Consider the following 13,449-nt stretch of genomic DNA (forward strand, 5'->3'; position numbering starts at 1 on the left):
GTCTCTGATCTCAACTAGAAAACTCACTCAATGAGCTCCTCGGGATTGACAAAATTTGCGGCACTGAACTAGAGTCTAGACCAACTCTCTCTGTCTTGCACGCTCTCTCTCTCTCTCTCTCTCTCTCTCTCTCTCTGTCTTGCACGCTCTCTCTCTCTCTCTCTCTCTCTGTCTTGCACGCTCTCTCTCTCTCTCTCTCTCTCTCTCTCTCTCTCTCTCTCTCTCTGTCTTGCACGCTCTCTCTCTCTCTCTCTCTCTGTCTGTGTGTGTGTCGCTTCCTCTCCTGACTCACTCGTTATTTCTCCCGATCACTGATATTACAAAATAGTCTGACACAGAGCTGAAGAAATGCTCAAGGCTACGGGTTAGTTGTTGTTACATAAAGAGACCAGTAGAGGGCAGAGCAGTTGAATGAATAAAGAAACGTTTGAAACACAACCTTGAATTTAACTTTATTTCCACAGCTGGGTGAAATAAAACAAATGTAACACAAAACGTCTTGTCTTTATACTTAATTGATACACTACTCCATTACATTTTCCTGTTTAGGAATATTAAAGCATTCTGAAAGGATGACATAATCTCCCATAAAATACTGTAACAACAGGAGCACACATCTTTCTACAGGAGAACAAGAACATACCCAGAACAGAAACGGAAAGCCCAGTCTTAAGAGGAAACCCTCCCACTGATTTAGGCTGAATAAATAATTCCTCCCTGACCTCATACCAGCAGTGCACCAAATGACATGCTATTCTCTATATGGTGCACTATTTTGAACAGAGCCTGGTGTATAGAATAGGGTGCCCATAGCCACATACTTGTGTCTCTGTCTGTTTTTAAACGCGAACAGGGCTGGATGGAGAATCCTCTCATGTCATTTAAGACATTTCAGAGGAAGGGGTAATAGTAAATCATGCAATAAACACTCCACCACATCCCATGTCTATACTATATTCTCCTGTAACCATGGACACAGTCCAGCTGTTTGCTTCGTCCAATGGGAAGTTAACATATCAGCGCCATTTACATTCTATGATGAATGGACGCCAAAGTGACTCAAGCAAACACGTGGTTCCCAACCAGATTGTCCTCTAATACAGTTCCACTTTTTAACAGAACCAATCTAATAGAACCCCAGCAAATGCCTGACCGGAAATGCATGTATTTATAACTATACATTTGTTGCAATAAGTATTGTTTTACTATATTCAATATTGGTTTTAAATATACCTACTGAACATAGGTTTGGTAAAATATAGATATATAAAGTATAATATAGTCTCCTAGTCAGATAACAAATTAACATGGCCAGGACCAGAGCAACACTTGGGGAATAGCAGGAAATGTGCAGGAATTTAGTTCCATGCAGCTCTCAGGAACGTTATTCCAGACATTCAGAAATCTTTACGTTTTGGGTTTAGGTCTCGACCCAGGGACTCAGGATGCACAGTCCCATAGCTCACCTTCACTATTCACTGGATTGGCAAATCCTTTCATTTTTCAAGCTTGCAATCCAAACAGAATATCTCTCTGTCTCTTTGTTGTCTCTTTTGTGTCACTTTACTGGATGAACAAAAGCCAAAAAAATGTCAAACACAGACATTATGAGAATGCCTTCCCTTCAAGCAGGATTTGCCTGACCTGATCTCCAATCTCACCTTGGGGCCAAGGCAGAGAGATCTCATGACTCCAGCTAACCAGCGCCACCTGCAGGATATAAACCAAGAATTCGTCCTAAATTGCACACTAGTCATTAAGCATATCACTTCTGAGCAAGGCCCAAAGGGTTTTGGTCATGAGTTGTGCACTATGTAAGATGTAGTGTATAATTTAGGGCACCTCCAGAAGCCTTTCTGCCTGAGAGCTAATAGGCCAAGAGCATTAGACATAAACATCCATAAACAGTGAAATAGTCGCTCCAAACTTGAAATTTGGTTTCAAACATCTTCCAGAAATAACAGCAATTGGATGGAAACATCTGGTGTGGGTTAGGGTTAAGGTTAGGTTTAGGGTTAGGCTTAGCTATCCTAACCTAACCCTAAGAGCAGCAGTTCTAATTTCTGGGCCATTATTATACAAAGAGTCTATGCTGGCATTGAGTTTCTCTACTCCAGTAACCAGGTGGTGTTAACAGAGCAGTAGATTGACTCTTGATAAGATTCATGTAGTCCAACCCTCCCACAGGTCAGTCAGCTCACTGACTGTTTAATTACCCGGTTCCCTCTTCTGTTTGCACTTATGGTTGGCTCCTAACTGCATTTTGTTCTACTGTACTTCTACGTGTTCAACGATAATACAGTTTAATCTTATCTACTCTACCATGACTGGTCCAGGCTGCTATCAGCACTGGCTCAGTGTAACCTTTCACCTGTCACAACAACCACACCTACCGCTTGTTATTTCAAATAACAGGATGCAGTAAACACTGTGTATCAGCCATCAAAAATACAACTATGGCAACAGTTGAGCGTGGATGATGCCATTTGATAACGCAGATAGAACATCAAACAGAACATCAGACAGAACGCCAGGTGGAACGTCAGACAGAACTTAAGGTAGAACATTAAAAAAAAATATCAGACAGAACATCAGACTGAACATTAGACTGAACATCAGACAGAACATCAAACAGAACATGAGACAGAACCTCAGACAGAACATCAGACAGAACATCAGAAGTACATACGACAGGTCATTAGAAGTACATAAGACAGGTCAATAGAAGTAGGTCAGTCAGGACATCAGCTTTCAGTGATTTCAAGGGAAGTGGTCCTTCAATGCCTGTTGTCTGTAGCTTAGCAGAGACGAAACAACTGGCTGAAAGACCGGTTAACTGTTTTATAGAAGGCTGCAGACTCCTCTTTCCAGAAAGCATTGTATGTTTTGACAATAGACACAGATGTTATAAGTCTTTCTGCTGCTGCAGGGTGGACAGAGGGGGGAAGTAAAAATCCAGAGAGAGTTATCCTCAGCTCCTGATCCCAGAGACGTTTGTGCTTTCTACTTCAGCCATCTTTTATGAACAAATCTGGGACCAGGTTTTCTTCTTGTATAGTTATGGTATTCTCTTTAGTGATGCAATGTTTTCAGGGAGTCTTTGAGCTGCTTGGTGAAGGAAGTGTGAAGAGCCTGAGATGAGGTATCCAGCCTTGCGGCAATGACTGCTGCTGCCTGGAGGAGATCTTCGAACACCAGGGACCTCTCTTTGATTCTGTCATGAACCGACCAAGCAAATAGACAATGTCAGCAGTCAGTGGGCTGGGAACGAAGAAGATAGAGAGAGAAGTGGTGTAGACACAGAAGGAGAGAGAGATGGGAGAGGAGAGAGACATAGTGTTGACACATGGAAGGAGAGAGAGACAGGAAAGGAGAGAGAAGTGGTGTAGACATGGAAGGAGAGAGAGATGGGAAAGGAGAGAGAAGTGGTGTAGACATGGAAGGAGAGAGACGGACTGAGAGAGAGAAGAGCAGGGAGGGAAGGAGGGAGGGGGGAGAAAGAGATCGAAAACTAACTAGGGAGAGGTGTAGAGGCAGTGGACTAGGAGGGAGGCAGGGAGAGGTGTAGAGGCAGTGGACTAGGAGGGAGGCAGGGAGAGGTGTAGAGGCAGTGGACTAGGAGGGAGGCAGGGAGAGGTGTAGAGGCAGTGGACTAGGAGGGAGGCAGTGGACTAGGAGGGAGGCAGGGAGAGGTGTAGAGGCAGTGGACTAGGAGGGAGGCAGGGAGAGGTGTAGAGGCAGTGGACTAGAAGGGAGGCAGGGAGAGGTGTAGAGGCAGTGGACTAGGAGGGAGGCAGGGTATCGAGAAAGGGAAGAAGGAGGCAGGGAGAGTAGACGGTATGTATGAAGAGAATTAAATCCCACGCAGCCTGTGAGCAATCAAAAACTACATTGATGATCCTATACACAGGCTGTCATTGATGACCCTTTACACAGGGGTTCATTGATGACCCTATACTCAGGGGTTCATTGGTGACCCCATACACAGGGGTTCATTGATGACCTTATACACAGGGCTTCATCTATGACCCTTTACACAGGGGTTCATTGATGACCCTATACACAGGGGTTCATTGATGACCTAATACACAGGGGTTCATTGATGACCCTATACTCAGGGGTTCATTGATGACCCCATACACAGGGGTTCATTGAGGACCTAATACACAGGGGTTCATTGATGACCCTTTACACAGGGGTTCATTGATGACCCTTTACACAGGGGTTCATTGATGACCTTATACACAGGGGTTCATCGATGACCCTTTACACAGGGGTTCATTGATGACCCTTATACACAGGGGTTCATTGATGACCTTATACACAGGGGTTCATCGATGACCCTTTACACAGGGGTTCATTGATGACCCTTTACACAGGGGTTCATTGATGACCTTATACACAGGGGTTCATCGATGACCCTTTACACAGTGTTGGGGGTCATAAATGAACTTTTACACAGGGGTTAATTGATAACCCTATACACAAGGGTCATTGATGACACTTCAGACAAGGGATTATTGATTAACCTTTAAACAGGGGTTCATTGATAACACTTATCACAGGGGTTCACTAAGGATGTTTTAAGCAGGGGTTCACTAAATCAAGCCACGGGTTAGTTCAGATGAGAACGTCTGGGAGTAATCGATTACAGTCTGTTACTAAGGTGAGCGTAAATAGACATTGGTTGCTACGGTGACTTTTAATAAAGTTCTGTATAAATTAATCTGTGGCTGTAGGTGTTCCTATCTTTCAGTAGATTAGATCAGCCTAATACAGTACCTGGACACGTCTGTTTCTGTCTGCCTGGCGGGCAAGTGGCTTCCTGGCTGGCCAGATATGAATGACAGCTAGAATTGTCAAGGTTTCAGATGGACATAACTCCAGAGGGTTTCCTCCCTATGATTGGTCTTTTCTCTGATTGATTATCAACCATGATCTGGATTAATCAGAGAAAACACACCTCTGTATTCCAGCCAGGGCCTCCAGTAAGTCTCCTTCCAGCTCAGCTTCCAGGTCCTGCACCACCTTCTGCACCACCCGATCACAACCCTGGTGCTCCTCCCTGGTGACATACCACACAACACCATGACATACTACACAACATAATGACATACTACACAACACCATGACATACTACACAACATAATGACATACTACCACACCACCATGACATACTACACAAACATAATGACATAATACACAACACCATGACATACTACACACATAATGACATACTACACAGCATATTGGCACATTACACTACACAATGACATACTACACAACACAATGACACATTACACAACACAATGACATACTACACAACATAATGACATAATACACAGCATATGACACATTACACAACACAATGTCATACTACACAACATAATGACATAATACACAGCATATTGACACATTACACAACACAATGACATACTACACAACACAATGACATACTAACACACAATGACATACTACACAAACTTAATGACATAATACACAGCATATTGACAACATTACACAACACAATGACATCCTACACAACACAATGACATACTACGCAACATAATGGCAATTACACAACACAATGACATACTACACAACACTTTGACATACTACAACACACAATGACATACTACACAACATAATGACAATAATACACAGCATAATGACACATTACACAACACAATGACATACTACACAACACAATGACATACTACACAACATAATGACATAATGCACAGCATGATGACACATAACACAAGACAATGGCATACTACACAACACAATGACACATTACACAACACAATGACATACTACACAACACAATGACATACTACACAACACAATGACATATACACACACAACATAATGACATAATACACAGCATAATGACACATTACACAAAGACAATAGCATATACACAACACAATGACACATTACACAACACAATGACATACTACCCAACATAACGACATACTACATAACAAATTGACATACTACACAACAAAATGACAATCTGCAAAATACTGACTTAATACACAGGGAAGACTGAATAGCTACATGTGCGATAAAGGGTACTTTTCACCAACCTGATGCCAGCTATATTCTCTTTGATGATGTCCTCATAGCTCTCCTCGTCTGTAGCTCTGCTCCAACGTATTGGACAAGGTTCTCACACACGGCCTGGTTCCCATGCTGGATGGCCTTCAGGTGAGACAGGTTCTGTCTCTGGACCTTGAGTTGCCTGGCTGAGGCCTGGCGGGTGCTGAACATGTTCATTACTATTGACATTTATTAGGTAATGAGAGGACATGCTTTCCACAGATCCTCTCTCTAGACAGTCAATGTCTGGCTGAAATCAAGACGTTGCTGAGTGGAATGATTTCTTTATGGCAGGGGGTTTATACAAGAGAAAAATAATATTACCCAGATATGGAGATACAACTACCCCAAACAAGAAGCTATACAATGCTCTGGAAATGTACTTATATCCTACTTCTGACTGGTCTTCATGAAAAACCTTCTTTATGATGTTTTGTAGTTTTCATTAGGATAGTTAAACCAACTGTGCGACCTCCCAGAGACAGGTGTATTCAACCTGAAATACCTGTGAATCACTTGAATTGGACACAGATGAACTCTATGAACTAATTTAGTGACTTCTATGATGATTGGTTGGACCACAGTTCATTCAGATGCGTCGGACTGTACCTGAAACGGACAGAGCACTCGTCCAACCCGGGCTGTACCTGAAATGGACAGAGCACTCGTCCACCTCGGGCTGTACCTGAAACGGACAGAGCACTCGTCCAACCCGGGCTGTACCTGAAATGGACAGAGCACTCGTCCACCTCGGGCTGTACCTGAAACGGACAGAGCACTCGTCCAACCCGGGCTGTACCTGAAACGGACAGAGCACTCGTCCAACCCGGGCTTTACCTGAAACGGACAGAGCACTCGTCCAACCCGGGCTTTACCTGAAACGGACAGAGCACTCGTCCACCTCGGGCTTGTCTTGGAACACCGGCGTCGGTGAGGGTGGAGCTTGTGAAGTTGGTAATGGCGTTTTTGCCCAGGATCCTTGTTGTGATCCCTCAGGTTCATCTCCATACTCCTGAGAGGAAGACGTGTTGAAGACGGCGCCAAGAGTTGTCATGGAGACATCAAAGCCTGAGCCCCAGTCTCCGCCTTCACCACTCTGGCCAAGGCATGGCGTTGTTGCCGTGGATATGCAGAGCAAGCTGGCCAGCAGCCCCCTCCACCGACAAGGCATGGTGACCCTAGAGTCAGACAGGAGGGAGGAGACAAAGGGCTGACTGACCTCCCTTGACTTTTATGGGTGTGTCCCAAATGACAACCTAATTCCTACTTACTGTCCAGATGATAAACTGAACGGGCCATGGCCAAAGTGGTGTGCTGAAGAAGGTACAGGCACTGGGCATTGATACTGTATGAATGACAGCAAGGCTTTTAGACTTGAGGACTACTTTACCAGGAAACAAACCAGGAAATATGTCATTAAGACACAACCCTATTGAGAATACTTTGTTCAGTTCCATACGCAAGGCTCTTGGGTTCTCTGAGTTACATCAAAATCAAAAATGCACAAAAATGTTTATTTGTCACTGGAGGCTAGCTCGGACTCTGTTGATGATCATTATGCTTCAGAGGTTCATTATCATCACATGGCTGATGGGATTCCATTTCAACAGTCTGATTTGTATCTTTCAAAAGAAGAGCCATATAATTTACTTTGTGAGTATCTAAAATGTCTCCCTACTCCCTACAGAGTGTCCCTATTCTGGTGGAAATAGGGTGTTTCCCCCACTCCACACTCTGTCATTCAAGTAAACAAGGCCTCTCTACACTCCTCAACATCTGGCCACGAATCTGTGTGTAATGTGATACATGGCAAATAAATGACAAAGACTGAGAGATAAAGACTGACAGAGAAAGACAGAGAGACAAAGGGAGACGGAGAGAGAAATTAAGTGCAGATGTTTTTCCACTGTCTTAGCACATTTGGTTTTGGTGGTAACTTGCTCCATTTGGTTTGAGGTACAGATTTGGGGATCTAGTTTCTTATTTCTCTCCCTGAATAGAATGAGGCAAACCCTTATATAACCTTTATGTGAAATGTCTCTTTGAGAAATAGAGGAAAATCCATTGTGATTTTTTGGTTTATACTAATAAACTCACCCACAAACTCTTCCCCTAATTCTCCCCCACCTCCCCCACTGGTGATTAGTTTGAATGGTAACCTCATGGACCTTGGCTGTGGAAGCAGTAGTAAAACCAAAACCTATCATCTGAACCAGAAACACACACATACACACACACAAAAGCACACTAACACACACACACACACAAAAGCACACAAACATGGATATGTTCTCATACACACACCAGCCACCTGGAGTCCTCTTGTCTACAGGGCCAGGCAATTACATTTCATTCATTTCTAGTGATTGACTTGTGTGTGTTTGTGTGTGTGTGTGTGTGCAGGGGAGATGTTATCACTGATGTTATCTCTGGCCCAGTGGACTGATACTACTAAAATGAGGATTGGACAGGCATGTGATAATGAGAATTTATTAGCATTTCTATGATGATAAAAAAAAAAAGGGAAAATCTCCAAGGAAAATAAATTGGTTGAGTTTTGATTTGGAATATAATCTGATTTAAATGGTTCCATAAACTCTAAATCTAGTGATTGACATTTGCAAATTAAGATTTTTATATATTTATGACCACTATCATTTACATAATAAAAAAATTAAATGTGATTGGATCAATCAATCAATAAAATGTATTTATAAAGCCCTTTTTACAACAGCAGTTGTCACAAAGTGCTTTTACAGAAACACCCGGCCTTAAACCCCAAGGAGCAAACAACAGTAGTGTTGAATTTCAGTGGCTAGGAAAAACTCCCTAAGAAGGCCGAAATTTAGGAAGAAACCTAGAGAGGACCCAGGCTCAGAGGTTTGACCAGTCCTCTTCTGGCTGTGCCGGGTGAGATATTAAGAGTCCAATTGGAATAATTTATAAATGCATGTGGGCTAAATCCAGAGTTAGATTTAGACTAGGTCAGAAGTATGACCAGATAGAAAAGGACAGGGACAGCAACGGGCCCCCCAAACCAGGTACTCCGCAGGTGTGGGCCAGGACCTCATGTCCTCCTAAAGTTCCTCATATCAACAATGATTTATAGTGGAGAAGGAGAACTTAGTGGGGAAGGAGAACTGACCCAATTCCCCAGCACAATAGTATAGCAGTGTAAGACCTTGGGACTGAGACCGAGACATTGGATAAATCAAATAATAATCCAATTCATTAATTTCTTTGTCATTTAGCAGATCTCATATCCACAATGACACCCTGGTAATAGTAATACTAATAACATCCCAGTATTAGCAATAATAGTAGTACTAATAACATCCCTGTATCAGTAGTAACAGAAGTAATAATAACATCCCAGTAATAATAGTAACAACACTACTAACAATACCCCACTAATAGTAGTAATAGTAGTAATACTAATAACATCCCAGCATCAGTAGTAATAGTAGTAATAATAAAACCCCAATTATAATAGTAACATCACTACTAACAATACCCCACTAATAGTAGTAATAATAACATCCCAGTAATAATAGTAATAGCAGTAATAATAACACCCCAGTAATAGTAGTAATAGTAATAATAATAACACCCCAGTAATAATAGTATTAGTAGTAATAATAACACCCCAGTAATAATAGTATTAGTAATAATAATACCACCCCAGTAATAATAGTATTAGTAATAATAATAACACCCCAGTAATAGTAGTAATAGTAATAAAAATAACACCCCAGTAATAATAGTATTAGTAGTAATAATAACACCCCAGTAATAATAGTATTATTAGTAATAATAACACCCCAGTAACAGCAGTAATAGTAGTAATATTAACACCTCAGTAACAGTAGTAATAGTAGTAATATTAACACCTCAGTAACAGTAGTAATAGTAATAATAATAACACCCCAGTAATAATAGTATTAGTAGTAATAACAAAACCCCAGAAATAGTAGTAATAGTAATAATAATAACACCCCAGTTATGGTAGTATTAGTTGGAATATCAACACCTAAGTAATAGCTGTAATTGTATTAATAATAACACCCCAGTAATAATAGTTACAAATAATTACACCCATATTTTTTATATTATTATAGTAATAATAACATATCAATAATAGTGATAGTATTAATACCAAATCCACAGTAATAGTATTATGAGTAGTGATAACAAATAACAAAGCAACAGTAGCAATAGTAAATACAAAAAACTAAATAACTATCACTAAAATCAGTGGGAGAAGGGAGATTTATAAATTAAAAGTGAATTGCAAGCATCCTATCAAACCACAGAACTTAAACAAAAGTTAACTGGCTCTCCTGCAAGGAAAATACTAATTCAAACAATAGCTATTCTGACCTTTCATTTTAATGGTAAACGACTGTTCTCATGAAACCAATTCTCAGAAAAACTGAATCCATTCCAAATGACCGTATTAAACCAATTTGCAGTTGAGACATAAGACATAATTTCATTTTTTGTCTGTGCTCAAGTATTGTTTAAAACAGTAAATGGCATTTGAACCCGACTAAAGACAATTGTTTGAACCAGACTGAACACAGTGTTTGAACCAGACTGAACACAGTGTTTGAACCAGACTGAACACAGTGCTCCATAAATGGTGAGGGCACACCATTCACAAGTGCACTATTTTCAACCAGGAAAAGGAGATGAGCAGGGAGTACTCTGTGAGTAGTCTGCAATATTCCTCCTCTTTAGGCCTGCTGAATTTTTATTTTTTAACAGATGTCTGTTCTTAGAGATCATTGTTTGAGTGTTTAGTGTGTCCCTACATTAACATTTGGCTGAGCTTCAGTGGTTTGCTGGCTTGGCAGTTTGTTGGCTTGGCTGTTGGCTTGAAATAGCGCATAGTTCAGCAGCTGTAATACATGTCCTGCCGCAGGCTGAAAACAGGATCACTTGGTCACCAGCTCACAGCACTACTAGGTTGACTTGGTAAATAGCTGACAGCACCACTACTACCCTGTTCAGACACATAACACCTCTAAAGTAAAGTGTCAATTGCAATCATTAGCAACCTTTCAGAGAACTGCTGTACATTTTTAGATGCTAGAATTCTCTCTATTGTTTTCCTGAAAACTACAAACATCTGTGAGCCACCACATTTGGTTCTAGTTTGATTGGTAGTCTGCTTTCTTAAACTATAAGGTCCAAGACATTTTTGTCAGAAAAAATTCAATTTGTGCATACGGCCTGTGTAGCTTTCTCCAATAATAACTTAAAATTATTTGAGATTATGAATTATTTATATATCCAAAAGATAAAATACAAAAGATGTCCAACAAAATACTGTGCTCCCTTTACCTGGATCAGGTTGTGGAAGTCTTAGAACAAAACCAAAATGACCACCCTTTTCCAAAGACTGTAGAACTTTGTATTTTGCTCCAAATGTTAATATTTAGGAAATATTTGTAAGTGCACCTAATTAATGTGATTTTCCATTTTCACTTCAGTCTCTTCTGGGCTGAATACTTGGGCCAAAAGACATGAAAACACTGTATTCTGGTGAGTCGTTTACCGTAGTAACTTACCATTCACCATTTGTCATACAGTCAAGTAACAATGGTGCAGTACAAACCCAAGGGGAATCATGGGAAGAATAATGACATTGCCAAACTCTGGCAGGTCACATATAAACGGTAATGTAATGTTTTTAGGAGAGGTGGACTGGCACGAAGACATGCTGCTCAAAGTAATTTGATGAACAGTTGTGGTTGCTTAGCGATAGACATTATTCCTTCTTAAGAGGTGGCATTTATTTACAGACCAAGGAAATTATCAGTGGTGCTACACAGTGACCTGTAGAGGTGCACCACAAGAGGAATTTGGTTGCACCTCCACATACACAGACCACACCCCCCATCACCTGGACGCACAGACCCTGCCCTTCAACAGGTGTATGGCAAATGTTTCCATGACAACTCACTCTCTCCCTCTCTCTAAGAGATGAGACTGAGTCAAGGCCCAGCAAGGTCACTGCTGATAGGATGACGGAGAAATGTGATCAAAGTGTTGTCATGACTGACGAGCCAGCTGCAAGTTTACTAACTGAATCTCCTAGATAGTCCAAACGTGAACACATGCACACATAAAGACTCTGCAGGAATACACCTCTTGAATTGCCACACACATACAAACACAGTCTAACATTTTGATGAAAACACTTTTGGACAGCTTTCTTGGAAAGTACAAATCTAAATCCATTCTTTACATGTACAGTATATATATATATATTATAAAACATTTCTTTTGCCTTTTGGAGGCTGGGAAATGTTCGTCCAGATGACGCCTGTATTCCTTATCATATTCCCTCCTGAAGTAATGACATGGTTCTGGATATGATTACAGTAGCTGAAGTTCAGCCCTTGTCTGCAGGGAGTCAGGAATCACAAGTTGTACAGATAAGAACAGACATGTAACTCCAGTTTTAATCAAAAACCAAGTCTGATACAAAATGAAAAGAAAATGAAAACTCACCACTTGTCCTGTGACTTTTCGCAGTTCTAAACTTTCCACTTCCAGGTTCCTCGGTCAAGTGGAAGGGGTTCTGTGTTACTATTCACAAGCACAGGGTGCAAATACACACGTCTTTTTCTTACTCCATTCCTTCTACTCAGAGAAAAACACTCTGTCACTCCCTGACACACACACGCACACACACACACACTTAGGGGTTGTCTGGAGAGTGTGGTTGGTCGCCGGTCTGAGCTTGCTCCCCTGTCGAGGGAGGGGATATTTGGAGAAACAGCTGAATGATTTCTTTCTTTTCGGTGGAAAGAGAGGGGCTGGGGGTGGCTGGGGGAGGGATGGGGGGGGGATGGGGTGGGCGCAGTAATCTAGTACACATCTGTGCTTTCTGGTGGGGTACATTTGAGACCCAAGGAGGGGAGAGGGAGGGAAGGGGGAGGGAAGGGATGGGGGAGGGAAGGGGTGAGGGAAGGGGTGAGGGAGGGGGGAGGGAAGGGGTGAGGGAAGGGGGAGGAAAGGGGGAGGGAAGGGGTGAGGGAAGGGGTGAGGGAAGGGGTGAGGGAAGGGGTGAGGGAGGCATTCTTAGAAAGGGAAACAGTAAAGCCTTTAAATGGCCCAGCCAGTCTGATCGTTTCAGAGGACTTGAATGTGCGAAAAAAAAAATTGTATTTTTTTGTGTATTGAAAGAATAACCATTTATAACTTAAAATCAGCTGGGAGAGCGAGAGCGAATGCCCCGATGTAAAGGAAAGACAGCTGTCTGTGCTCTTCATTAGTGTCTGTAGGGAGATAAAAGGAGACTGACAATTAGGTGAGCAGAATGCATAGTTCGTA

The 13,449-nt window shown here is 41.7% G+C and overlaps 1 long non-coding RNA gene across 2 annotated transcripts; it reads right to left on the bottom strand.

Moving 5' to 3' along the window:
* Positions 1-439: 439 nt before the first annotated feature.
* si:ch211-142k18.1 lies at positions 440-12,843 on the bottom strand. Of its 2 annotated transcripts, XR_004574755.1 has the most exons (5): positions 12,625-12,843; positions 6,791-7,283; positions 6,093-6,714; positions 4,964-5,065; positions 440-3,214 (listed from the first exon to the last, which is right to left on the bottom strand). It is a non-coding gene; the product is annotated as an uncharacterized si:ch211-142k18.1 (long non-coding RNA). The 2 variants fall into 2 exon arrangements; XR_004574754.1 differs by having other exon boundaries at positions 6,093-7,283.
* Between the last annotated feature and the right edge of the window lie 606 nt (positions 12,844-13,449).

Source organism: Esox lucius, chromosome 18 (genome assembly GCF_011004845.1).
Source record: "Esox lucius isolate fEsoLuc1 chromosome 18, fEsoLuc1.pri, whole genome shotgun sequence".
Classification (NCBI taxonomy): Eukaryota; Metazoa; Chordata; class Actinopteri; order Esociformes; family Esocidae; genus Esox; species Esox lucius.